Below are 13,420 nucleotides of genomic sequence, written 5' to 3' on the forward strand. Positions count from 1 at the left end.
TAATTCCAAACAATGTATCCTGTTTTATACATTTAAAAACATTATTCTGAAAAGGGATCCACAGGTTTCCTTAGGCTACCAAGGATGTACAGAGCATAAAACTCTGATGAACACTGAACTGTATTTGGGTAGCATCTTTACAAGTGTTTGCAAATTTCTTCCTGAGATCTGTACCATAATTAGGAAATGCTGGTTTCTCTTGATTGGACAACAGTAGCATCCTCTTGTCAATAAAAGGAAATAGTAGAAGTGACATGAGTCTTTCTATGCCATTGACAAGATAAGGTCACAATCAGGCCACAGGCAGCAAACCTATTTCTTAGGTTTGGACTTACAGCTTCTGTAAAAAACATTTAACAGCTTTGTGAAATTTGGGGTCAGCATTTCTCTTACGGAGAGAGAGGGAAAAAAAACTATTTAACATTTCAAACCTCAACTAAGAAGCAGTACATTTGACTCAATCGTGTAAAGACTCATTATCTATTTTGCAAATTATCTGAGCTCCTTCCTTTTACTCTTTTTTCTCCCTTGCATGTCAGGTTTCTTTTGAATTTTTATCAGACACTTTGGCACTTTTAGCACAATTGAAATAGGGCAAGAATAAGGAAGTAAAACAAAAGGCTGTCAGTATGATTACTTAACACACACTTCAAAATTATTTTTAGTTACTGTTGTGACATTCACAATGAGGACCTGGTACAAAGAAGTGTGAGTGTCCGTGTGGGTGTGTTGAGGGGAAGAGTATAACACCTCCAAATGGCATGGGCAAAGGCCTTTGTCCCCACTTCCCAAGTCCATGGATCTAAGATTAGGAGAGGGAATATGGACTGATTAGAGAGATTCCCCCTCCCTACAACACTTGAACTCCAGAGCAAAACCAGAGTGAGCATAGTGGATCCCTGGGATGGTGGGGTTTCTTCCCTCTCGCCTCTGGGCCAACAGGAGGACATATATCGGGTCCTCCTGCCCCATCCCAGTGAAAGGTAGAGTTGGAAGTTGGAGTTCATAAATAAATAAGTTCATAAATAAATAAATTCATTTCAAGCAATGATACCTTTTTCATGTTAGTTATCTTAGATGACTATATTACAAACGTAGTATATATCCCCTACATACATAGAAAAATAACCTGAAATTAGTTTAATCTTTTACTGATGACGCTGGGTCAACACTGAAAACATCTGTTTTCTTGCATGGGCACATTACAAGGGCAATTTCCAGGATTCACTTGGGGCCTTTGACCCTCATCAGAACTGATGCTGAGAGATCTTTGGGTCCCTGAATCTGCTTTTTCTACTTTTGTCTATTCCTTTCTTGTCAGATAATACTTTTATCCTCCAACTAGATTTGAAACCAGATATGTAATCATGAATAGATTGAGGGCTTAAGGACATCTTGACTGGAATAAAAGCTACAATGTGTGAGATTTATTATTTGTTGTTTATGACATCCATTTGAGCATTCACAGAGTTTCACTGGCTTACCGATTATTTGATGAGTGCTAGATGTGTGAGTTTCTAATGTAACTTCCAAATAAATGAGATTCAACTGTACTTGGTTTTCTGTAAAAATCAACCAGAGAGGCTTCCTTGTTCCCATATGCATGTCTATATACAAACGCAAAACAGTTTATTCTAGTTTCTGGCTGGCAGCAAGCTTCTGTTGTTGAGTTAGCATCCTGAATTCAGTAACCGAAATATTTACAGACCTTGACAACCCAGACCACTAGGTCCCACTGTCTGAAATCTCTGAGTCACATACTCATTTTCACCGAGGCAGCAAAACCAAGAGTTCCCACTTCCTCTTTCACCCAAGCCTTTATTTGTCTCATTGAGTTGTAACCACACGATGTGGTAGAAGGACTGTGGACGCGTACTGATAATACTGATATCCTACTTCTGCCTCCAACTTGCTGTGGAACTTGGGGAAATACTTTTTCTCAAGATTGTAAAGTATTTTCACCTGTAAAGTAAATATAATGTAACTTGGGACCCAGAGTGTTTGTGAGAATGAGGTGACATAATTTCCACAAATTTACCCGGGAGGTGTCAGGCACTTAAGCAGATGCTTAAGAATTATCTGTGTCCTATCTTTCCCCTTATACACTTATTTTCATGTTTATTGACTTTGCAGCACCCAGATACATAGATCACCTTCAAAATGCATAGTTATTTTCTTCACTGAGGCATTGTTGAGCACCAGCTAACAGCTTTAGAAATGCTTCTTAAGTCCCCTTCAGATTTTGAATACAGTTGTATGCCCACAGTGTCTTAGGAACATGTACGTGTATAAACTTGTCATCCCTCAGACTCAGAATATCTTGAGGTGAGGGTTGGCATCTCATACACTATTGTATTCCCAAGTCTTAACCCAATGCCTAGGACATTTGCAAACGCTTAATAGATGAATAAAAGAATGAATCACTATTTAGATATCTTAAACAAAAGTTTGTATATAGTAGGAGTTTCCTAATCTGATATCATAAAAATTTGGATCGGGGTTGCCTGGGTGGCTCCAGCCAGCTAAGCATCTGCCTTTGGCCCAGGTCATGATCCCAGAGCCCTCGGATTGAGCCCCACTTGGACTCTTTTCTCAGCAGGGAGCCTGCTTCTCCCTCTCCCTCTGCCTGACACTCCCCCCTGCTTGTGCTCACTCTCTTTCTTCCTCTCTGCCAAATAAAGTCTTCAAAAATTAATTAACTAAAAGTTAATTATAAAATAAAAATTTTTTAAATTGATCAGAAGCAAGAGATTCTGAAAAACAAGAGGCAAAGGTGACCAAATCCATAGACATTACTTACCCTTGGCTCTCTACTGACTTCTTACCACCACACCTGGTTCATAACATTAACGTGGGAAATTTCCAACTGTACCTTCAATTCAGAAAAGGAAACAAATCTTCATCTGCATTTCTAGACAGAATCAGTCTGCTATGTCTAAAATAGTCTATTTTAGATCATGGGAAAATAGGTGAGAAGGTTGGTGCCCTGGCTGTCTGCTCAACTCTCTTCATGTCATTGCTTATTCAGTCGGGTGTCTTTCTTAGAAAGAAGAAAAAAAAAAAAAAAAAAAAAAGCTGTAGCTAAATAGCCTGGTTCATCACACTTGCCTTTCAACTATTTGGACTCCCATCTCCTTTACCCCCTTGGTACTTTTCTATTGTGCATTCCTCACCAGGCATTTCTCCATTTCCATGACAATCACCAAGCCCCCCATCTTTGTGCTTCTCCCTAGATATTTTAATCTACACTGCGCCTTTACTGAGAGCCCCCTTCCTCACCTTCTCATCCAAACTTGTTTCCTTCAATTTCTTAAACCCTAATATTTTAGAGTAAAAAATATATATATATGACCTTCAGTTATAGTCCAACAACGCAGGGCAATCCCCTCACTTCTTTGCAGTAAGGAAACTAAGACTCAGAGATTCTTGTGGCATCCAGCTGTCAGAAAACTCTCCGGATCAACACACCAAACTTTATCAGCTCCTCTCAGGAAAGCAATTACATGCAAGGTAGAAGTAGGTGGATGAATACTATGGAACACCCATTAGGTCTACTCTTAAGTTCTTTCACATGTTCTCATGTTACCCTCATAATGAACCCATTTTATGAGAGACAAATGTAAAACTCAGGAAGGTCAAAGAGTAAGCAAAAGAGGATGGCAGCAGAGTAGGAAAACCCTAGGCTCATTTCATCCCATGAACACTATATAACTATCGAATCATCCTAAAGACCCCAGAAATTGACCTGCAGACAAACAGACCAAACTCCACTCCTAATGGGAGAGAAGAGGCTACATTGAAGAAGGTAGGAAGTGCAGACATGTGGTTTAGGGGAGAAAAGGATCATAGATGCTATGGAGGGGAAGAAGCCATGGTTGAGGAGAAGGGTGAGAGACAGAGACGATCACACGGGGAATGCACAAGGAGAACATTTCCCCAAAGCCACTGGCTTGGAAAAACAAGAACTGAATTTTGTGAGTTCTTGTAAGGCTTAAAGCTTGGAGTTTTAAAAGTCAGAAGGTTTGGCTGGAATAGAGCCCAGAGGACACTGCACAGCTCCTAGAGGAGGATAGGCAGATAACTCAGTGGTAGACAGCATGGAAACGGTGATCTGGGGGAAGGCCTGGGGCACACAGAAGGGAGAATATTTGTCTTCTCAGAGTATGTCTTTGAGAAACAACATTCGTGGAGAAACCATACTGGGAACAAATAGCTGACACCATTTCCCTTCCCCACCCCTCAGCATGAACACAGAGCCACCTACAGGAAGGAACAAAGCACCAACACTGGTGGCCTAACTTGCTTACACTAACCCCTACCTCCCTGCATTCTGGTGAGACTGCCCTTCTCAGTCAAGTTTGCTTCAGTCCCAGTACAATTGTCCCCCAGAAAACCAGCACAACCCTCTGCCCATATCACGTATTTCAACCAGAGAGTTCTGCAGGGCCTCAGTTCTGGTGGTCTTTTCACAAGCAGACCAAAGCTCACCTATTGAAAACTCACCACAATCTGGCCAAGGACCAAACACTGCCCATAACAGGCAAGGAGAGCCTCTGCAGATGACTGGTCTGAAAGAGCAGGAAGAACACAATAGCAGAGTGCACACAGCACACAGGGGAGAAACTCCCTGAAGCACCAGGCCCTGGATATTACTTGACCTCTTCTTTATAAGGCCATTACTTTTAGGAGCAGTAGATATAACTGGATTTTCTAACACACAGTAGAAGGCAGGAACATAGACAAAATGCCAAGATGGAGGAATTTATCCCAAATAAAAGAACAAAATAAGTCCATGGCCTGATATCTAAGAAAAACAGATATAAGTAACGTGCCTGATAGAGAATTTAAAACAACAATCATAGGGATACTCACTGGACTTGAAAATAGAATAGAAGACATCAGTGAGACCCTTATCACAGAAATAAAAGAGTTAAAAAAGAATCACTCTGAGATGAAGAATGCAATAAAAGTGATTTGAAAACAGGCTTGATGCAATGAAGAGTAAGCTGGAAGAAGCAGAGAAACAAATAAGTGATGTAGAAGGAAAATAATGGAAAACAATGAAGCTGAACAAAAGAAAGAAGAAGACTTATACAATACAAGAATAGACTAGGGTAAAAGATGATTGCATCAAGCACAATAGCAATTATATTATAGGAGTCCCAGAAGAAGAAGACAGAGTAACGGGGGAATATTTATTTCAAGAAATAAAACGTTCCTAATCTGGGAAAGGAAATAGACATCCAGTTTCAGGAGGCACAGAGAACTCCCACAACCAAAATCAACAAAAGCAGACCAACACCAAGACATATTGTAATTAAATTTGAAAAATATAGTGTTAAAGAAAAATTCTTAAAAGCAGAAAGACAAAGGAAGTCCTTACGTTTCACGGGAAAACCCATTAGGCTAGCTGGAGATTTCTCAACATAAATTTGGCAAGACAGAGGGTGTGGCATGATATATTCAAAATGCCAAATAGGAAAAAGCTGTAGCAAGAATACTCTATCCAGCAAGGCTATCATTCAGAATAATAGGAGAGATAAAGAGTTTCCCAGACAAACAAGAACTAAAGGAGTTCAAAAATACAATGAGATTTCACTCCACACTTGTCAGAATGGTTAAAATCAACAACATAGGAAACAACACGTGTTGGAAAGGATGTGGAAGAAACCCTCTTACAACTGTTGGTGGGAACGCAAACTGGTGCGACCACTCTGGAAAACTGGTGTGACCACTCTGGAAAATACTCTGAAGGTTCCTCAAAAAATTAAAATTAGAACTACCTTATGATCCAGCAATTTCACTATGTGCCCATCAACATAAGGAACTGGTGAGATATATAGACCTATATATCACCTTATCAAAGGTGATAAGGAATAGATTGTATATATATATATGATATGTATACACAAAAAGAGGTGATGATATATATAAATTATATATATATAAATTTTATATGTATATTATATATAAAATATATATATATAAAATTTTGCAATGACATGTATAGAGCTAAAGAGTATAATGCTAAGCAAAATAAGTCAGTCAGAAAAAGACAAATACCATACGATTTTACTCATCAGTGGAATTTAAAAAACAAAACAAAGAAAGAAATAAAAAAGAGGTACCACCCCCAAAATGTAGTGAACAGACAAACTGTTTGCCAGGGAAGAGATAGCTGGGGGGAAGGTGAAATAGGTAAAGGGTATTAAGAGTACACTTACTATGATGAGCACTAAATAATGTATAGAATGACTGAATCACTATATTGCACACTGAAATTAATATAAAATGGTTTATTAATTATAGTTGAATTTTAAAAAAGAAGAAAGCATGGTGATTATGGAAAGAAATAAGAACAGGATGAGAAGAGACCAAGGTATAATAAATACACTTGTGTTCCTTCCTGAAATACTTAACGAATGTCCAAATTTTAGAATTTTACCACTTAATTCATTTTTTAAAAAACTTATCCCTTATCTAGAAGTCAGCCTCCTACTACATATTAATTTCAGATTTCCTAAGAAAGGGCACTAAAGGAATTATATATACACCAACCGTTACTGCAATATATGGGATGGCGATATATACTTTTAATTTGTACATTATCCATAATGTGGTAATATTTTTGCATATTTAATATGTTGTCAGTCTTACAAGATAAGAATATTTTTCAGCTTAAGTTTGGTTGTGATATCCGCAAGCTAGGAACCCAGGGACAGCCCATTAAAAATGGGTCATGCAGTCCTTCGTGGTTCTCATTTTGGATGTATAAACATGTACATTTATTTTTAAAAAGGGGGGGGTCCCTGGGTGGGTCAGTAGGTTAAAGCTTCTGCCTTCAGCTCGGGTCATGGTCCAGGGGTCCTGGGATCGAGCCCCGCTTTGGGCTCTCCTCTCAGTGTGGAACCTGCTTCCTCCTCTCTCTCTGCCTGCCTCTCTGCCTACTTGTGATCTCTGTCTGTCAAATAAATAAATAAATAAATCTTAAAAAGAAATAAAAAAGGAATTCCCTTACAAGCATGTCAAGTGATCTTAGATGAGGAAAATTTTGTAAAGGGACATATGGGGAAGAAGATTAATATATGCTAAAACATACCATCTCTTCCAAATATTATGATTTATAACAAGAAAAAGAAAAACTAACATTTATTAAATATTATGTTTCTAGTGTTCTCTCCCTATTTTCCAAAAATCTGTCAAGTAAGCTTCCCTCAGCTCTCTGATTGAGTCAAAATACCCAGAATTCCAATACCCTCTTGTTCAGGGCTTTTATCAATACCAAATATGTATATTTGTATGATTAAAATTAATGTCTGTTCTATGGAGAACAGTTATGGAGATTCCTAAAAAAATTAAAAACACACCTATCATATGATTGAGTAATTCTACTCTGGGTATTTACCTGAAGGAAATGTGACACTAACTGGAAAAGTTTTCTGCACCCCTATGTCCATTGCAGCCTTTTTAACAATAGCCAAGATTTAAGTGTCCATTGATAAATAGATAATGAAAATGTGGCACATGCACATGCACACGCACATGCACACACACACACACACAATAGAATATTGGTTGTAAAAAAGAAGGAAATCCTGTCATATATGACAATAAGAATAGACTTCAAGGGCATTTTGCTAAGTGAAATAAGTCAGACAGAGAAAGACAAATACAGTATGATCTTACTTATACAGGGAATCTTTAAAAAGGAACAAAAATGAAAACAAAAAACACAATCTCACAGATATAAAGAACAGATGATACAGATGTAGTGAAAAGAAGGGCCATATGTACCCCAGTGTTCATAGCAACAAGGGCCACAGTCACCAAACTGTGGAAAGAACCAAGATGTCCTTCAACAGATGAATATTTAAGGAAGATATGGTCCATATATACAATGGAGTATTATGCCTCCATCAGAAAGGACGAATACCCAACTTTTGTATCAACATGGATGGGATTGGAAGAGATTATGCAGAGTGAAATAAGTTAAGCAGAGAGAGCCAATTATCATATAGTTTTACTTACTTGTGGAGCATAAGGAATAACATGGAGGACATGGGGAGATTGAGAGGAGAAGTGAGTTGAGGGAAATCAGAGGGGGAGATGTACCATGAGAGACTGTGGACTCTGAGGAACAAACTGAAGGTTTTGGAGGGGAGAAAGGTGGGGTGTGGTGCATAAACAATGAATCTTGAAACACTGAAAAAATTTTAATTTAATTTAATTAAAAAAAAATAAAGAAAGAACTAATAGGTGGTTGCCAGAAGTGAGGGGGAGAGGCAGCAAAATGGGTGAAAATGGTCAAAAGATACTTCCATTTATGATATAAATCAGTTCTGGGAATGTAATGTTTAGGAGGGTGACTATAAGTAATATACTGTACTTAATATTTGAAAATTGCTAAGAAGGTAGATCTTAGAAGTTCTCATCACAAGAAAGAAAGAATTTGTAACTATGTGTGGTGATAAATATTAGCCAGACTCAGTGTGGTAATCATTTTACAATACATATGTATATCAAATCATTAAGTTGTACACCTGAAACTATAAAATATTATGTCAATTATAAAGCAATATTTTAAAGTGAAGATAAAAAATAGACCATTTTTAGAATTTTAATTTTAACGTGTACTACCCAGCTGATGGGTCTTCCTGAATGCTTTTGAAAATATTATGAAGCTACAGACCCTCTCTTGGAAAAATACAAAACAAAAACAATAAAAGATTCATGTCTGCCTACACCCCCACCATGGAGACAGGGATCATATTTATTTTGCTTATTATGGTGCTGAAAATGTAACAGGAGCTCAGGACATGTGCTTAATGACTGCTTGACTGACAGAAGAAAACAACCGTTATTTCTACCTTCCCAACCAATACATCCTTCCTTCTTCCATCTCTCGTTCAACCACCTCAACTCTTGTGTCCCAAAGGAGTTGGAGACCATTCTCTTTTTTTAAAAATTTTATTTCTTTTCAGTGTTCCAGAATTCATTGTTTATATACCACACCCAGTGCTCCATGCAATACATGCCCTTCTTAATACCCACCACCAGGCTCACCCAACCCCCACCCCCCTCCCCTCCAAAACCCTCAGGTTGTTTCTCAGAGTCCACAGTCTCTCATGGTTCGTCCCCCCCTCCAATTTCCCCCAACTCACTTCTCTCCATCTCCCAATGTCCTCTGCTTTATTCCTTATGCTCCACAAGTAAGTGAAACCACAGAGACCACTCTTACATACTTGCTGTCTTTCTCATCTTATTGAAGACCAATCCCTACACCATCTTTGAGAGCCATCCCCTCCTAGTTCTTCAAAAAAAAAAAAAAAAAAAAATGCACATTTATCATCCCCTATCTCTCTTGTATCTTCAGAGAAACTTTTTACTTTCTTTCCTCTAAATGCATAACAATGTATAAATCCCACCTACCTCTAAAAAAAATCCCTTCCACTAAAACCCTACTTAGTCACTGCTTGTTTTTTAGCCCTCAGGCAAGCTTCTTAAGAGAAATTTCCTCTTACTGCTCCAGTTCTTACCATGCACTTGATTCTCAAAGCCCTGAAAGTGAACCTCAGACATAGTTGTACTGAGATATTTTTTTGCTGAATTCAATGGGTATTTTCAACCCTTTTTTACTGATCTCCCCCAGCACAGGATGTTGTCTCAATATTTCCCCTCTCTTGGTTTTCAGGACTTGACTTCCTCCCAGTCTTCTTTCTACCTCCCTGTCGTGTCTCCTCAGACTTCTGACTCCGCCTGGTCTCCTTTCGTCTCTTAAATATTGGTGTTTCCTGAGGCCCTGTGCATGTGCTTACTTTCTCATATTACATTTTATTTAACTGTCACCAATGTCAATGGATCTCAAATCCATATTTCAAGCCAGAATTACATTCTGAGCTCCAGAGATATCATTTAGATTACCTACAGGCCATCCCACATTTCCAAGTTCTAGAGTTTATCCTAAATGTGCAAAAAAAAAAAAAAAAAATGAGTTTACCATCTTTCCTAAAAAATGTGTTGTTCATCCTCATCTCAATGAATGGCATTCCCCATTCAGCCTGTCCCCCAAAACTCTACCTACTTAGTTCCTTATTTTCAGATTATCAATAAATTAATTACTATATTAACTTCTAAATGTACAAATAACATTGTTCAACTATATTGCAAAGATTATTTAAACTACCTTAAGTTATATTTTGTTTTCTTTATGACAACAAATCAATACAAACCACACAGATCTTAGAGAACTTAAAGAATAGACAATCTAAGGAACAGATAGTAATTGAAACTAATGCTACATAAATTATGCCTCCAAAATGTTTTCAGGGGCTAGAGAAGTCTATTCTGGTGAATATTAGGAACATTTTTCTTTGTTATGTGTCTCTACTATTGCATCAATTAGGCCAAGGTATTTTGTGTTAAATCCGGTCCCTGTTAGGCTTTGTTCCAATTAATAAGGCTTTTCTGAATTATTATTTAAATAAATGCTTTCCAAAATGATGTGTAACTGGATGCATGCACATATAGAAGGGGCAGAAAGCTCTAAGGAGCCAAAACTTCTTCTGTTCCTGTTTCTGACTCTGCACCACAGATGGCCACTGCCACGTCACCTTGACATTTCCTCTGACATTAAGAAGGAAATTCACCCTCCTTCGTGGCTTATAATCATATCACTTACACTTATATACTCTTTACAGATAATCTGATTTCATTTTGATCATAAAAACAAACCCTTGGAGTATGATCAGTTTGTTTTAGAGATGTAGAAACTGAGCATAGTCAAGGGAACCTGCTTCAGGTTATGACAGCAGAAAAATTAAATCAGACATTATGACCCTGTGCCTAAGAGATCTTCCAAAAGAATGCCCAGCAGCCTAGAAAGATGAATGAGATACTAGTGTATATATAAGTCTGATACAAGCAGTAGAAATGAAGGGATATATAAATATACATATTGTGCACATTACCAACTAAGATACAAAGGACAAACCAGTCAAAGATCAAATCTATCTGCCTGGAAAATATTTCCACATCCTCTCACTTTTTTAAACCTGTTCTTTCTCTCTTGCTTACCTCTCTAGTCTAGTATCCTAAGAATTCTTTAACCTCTTCTAACAATGAAAGAAAGCTCAGAAATGTATTGATTGTTGCAGTTCTCACTGAATTCTCATACACTTGACCATCTCAACAGTTGATCTCAAAACTTGATATGAGAAATACAATATTCTGAAAAGTTCTCAGTTTTGTAAGATAAATTGAGATAAGATCAGGACTGTGGAAGAAGTCCTTGAAAAGACCTTTTATCTCCAATAGTCTCAAGGATAAGTTCTCATAGGAGTGGGTTTTTTCCTTTCAGGACCCCATTTGCTTTGTAGTTATGACTTTACATGACTATTCCATTAACATCTGTCTCCACATGAGACTGAAAGCCTCAGGAGAACTGGTAGAGTGAATGGTTTTGCTTGCCTTGTGCCCTAAGCACTCCATAGTCTTGGTATTCAGTAAATATTTGTAGGACACTTCTGTGGGACATGGGACAAATTATTCCCATATGTGACATTTATATAGGGTAAGAAAGGACCCATGAAAGGTATAGAGATAAAGTACGGAGAGTAGGAGTCCTTAGACATCTGGAGAGCTTCAAAATAACGCAAAGCCAAGGGTTTTATCTAATAACAGCTGTTTTATTGACATGAATAAACTGAATTACGAGTAGCCCAGATCCCCAGTATGGAGATCAATGGGAAGATCTTTACTTCAAACATGGTTACAATATAGGGTATTAGGAAAAGTGAAGAAAAAGGGCCAGAGGCTTTAGTTAATCTCCTTTGTGGCAAGGAATGGCTGATAGGAATGGCTGCTATCTACCACTGATGGTGACAGTGCCTTAAGTCTCATATTTTAGGGGCACCCGGGTAGCTCAGTCGGTGAAGCTTCTGCCTCCAGCTCAGGTCATGATCCCAGGATCTCCAGATTGAGCCCCACATCCGGCTCCCTGTTCAGCGAGAATCTGCTTTTCCCTCTCCATCTGCCTTCCCCCAGATCATACTCTCTCTCTCTTGCTCTCTCTCGCTCTCAAATAAGTAATTAAAAATCTTTAAAAACAAAAAGAAAAGAAAAGAAAAAGAAAAGTCTTATATTTTAGCTCTCAGTCCTGTGGATCCACTCCAAGCTCAGGAGCTAATAGTGCTAGCCCACTAGTGCATCTATATTTGACCATGTGATACTGATTCGCTTATCTGTCTTCAGATAGGGAAGACAGAGTTGATTTAAAGTTTTTAACAAAAAAATTTATTTGGAAAGAAATAAAAATCAAGATACAGAAACATAGACTCAAGATTAAATGTGTATACTTTTAACTTTTGCTTTAGGTAGCACTTGGTAAAATATTGGTTGAGTTCCCCTGATATTGGCTTCTCCGCATGGAAAAGGAAAACCACCCACTGGCTCTTTGCCAGGTACCTTCTTTCTTTTTCAGATATCCCCACATTTGAACAAGACTTGTAACCTTAGTCAAGTAAAAACAAAACAAAACAAAAACCCAGATTATTGGCTGACACAAAATTGTCTTTAGATAAAGAAAGAAACAACTTCAAATTAGTAAATATATATGTACATTTCAGATGCTTAGGTGCAAACACAGCCTCTCCTCCCATAACTCTGTGAAAATTACTCCCATAACACTGTGAAATTTATTGCACAATCTCTAACAAAATAATTTTTATTTTATAGAAATGAGGGTGACTTGCATTCAAAATTGGTAGGTTTATTGGCTTTCAAATAAAGTTCTACTTTAAGCATCATCTTCTTGAAAGAATAAGTATGATCCCAGAATATTTTCAGAAGGCATGTATATCATCAAATACACATATTTTAGCCATACAACTAGGAAAAATCCTACTTGCCAACAAGATCAAGGGAAGGGAGAAGTATGAGTGAGTATAATAATGTGTTGGTGGATAATTGCTGTAAATTCCCCCATACATGAACCCTCAATCTCAGAAACTAGAATACATTTAAATATTAATACAAAAGTATATTGGAGATATATCTGATATTTCAGAATGAACTTTGTATTTCATGATGTGTCTCCTCATAATTGTAAGGAAGTTCTATAAAAAGTAGACCATATCTGGGGTGCCTGGGTGGCTCAGTGGGTTAAAAGTAGACCATATCTGATTTACTTTTTTATTACCCTGGAGCTAAATATATTGTCTTCCAATTAAGTATGTCAGATAAATAAATGATGTTGCCATAGCTTAGCAATGTCAGAATATAGAATTTTATTTAATAGATGTTTATGTGGTATACTAAAGTAATATTAAGAGAAAGATAAAATAATATTTTATCTATTTATGTATACCACATATATGTTTTAAAGATTTTTAATATAATTTTTCCTCAATTCTCAAAACAGCTA

General features: G+C 37.4%; 1 protein-coding gene across 5 annotated transcripts in view; it reads right to left on the bottom strand.

The window, feature by feature from the left end:
• The window catches only part of IPCEF1 (interaction protein for cytohesin exchange factors 1), a 194,529-nt gene that overhangs the window by 146,131 nt on the left and 34,978 nt on the right, over positions 1–13,420 (bottom strand). Inside the window, exon 1 of one of the 5 annotated variants that reach the window (XM_059401307.1) lies at positions 2,801–2,854. The exons of the other annotated variants lie outside the window; for them this stretch is intronic. The gene's annotated coding sequence lies outside the window, so the exon portion shown is untranslated. Of the gene's footprint in view, positions 1–2,800; positions 2,855–13,420 lie in introns of those variants that run through there. 5 annotated transcript variants of the gene reach the window in all.

This window comes from Mustela nigripes, chromosome 5 (genome assembly GCF_022355385.1).
Source record: "Mustela nigripes isolate SB6536 chromosome 5, MUSNIG.SB6536, whole genome shotgun sequence".
NCBI lineage: Eukaryota > Metazoa > Chordata > Mammalia > Carnivora > Mustelidae > Mustela > Mustela nigripes.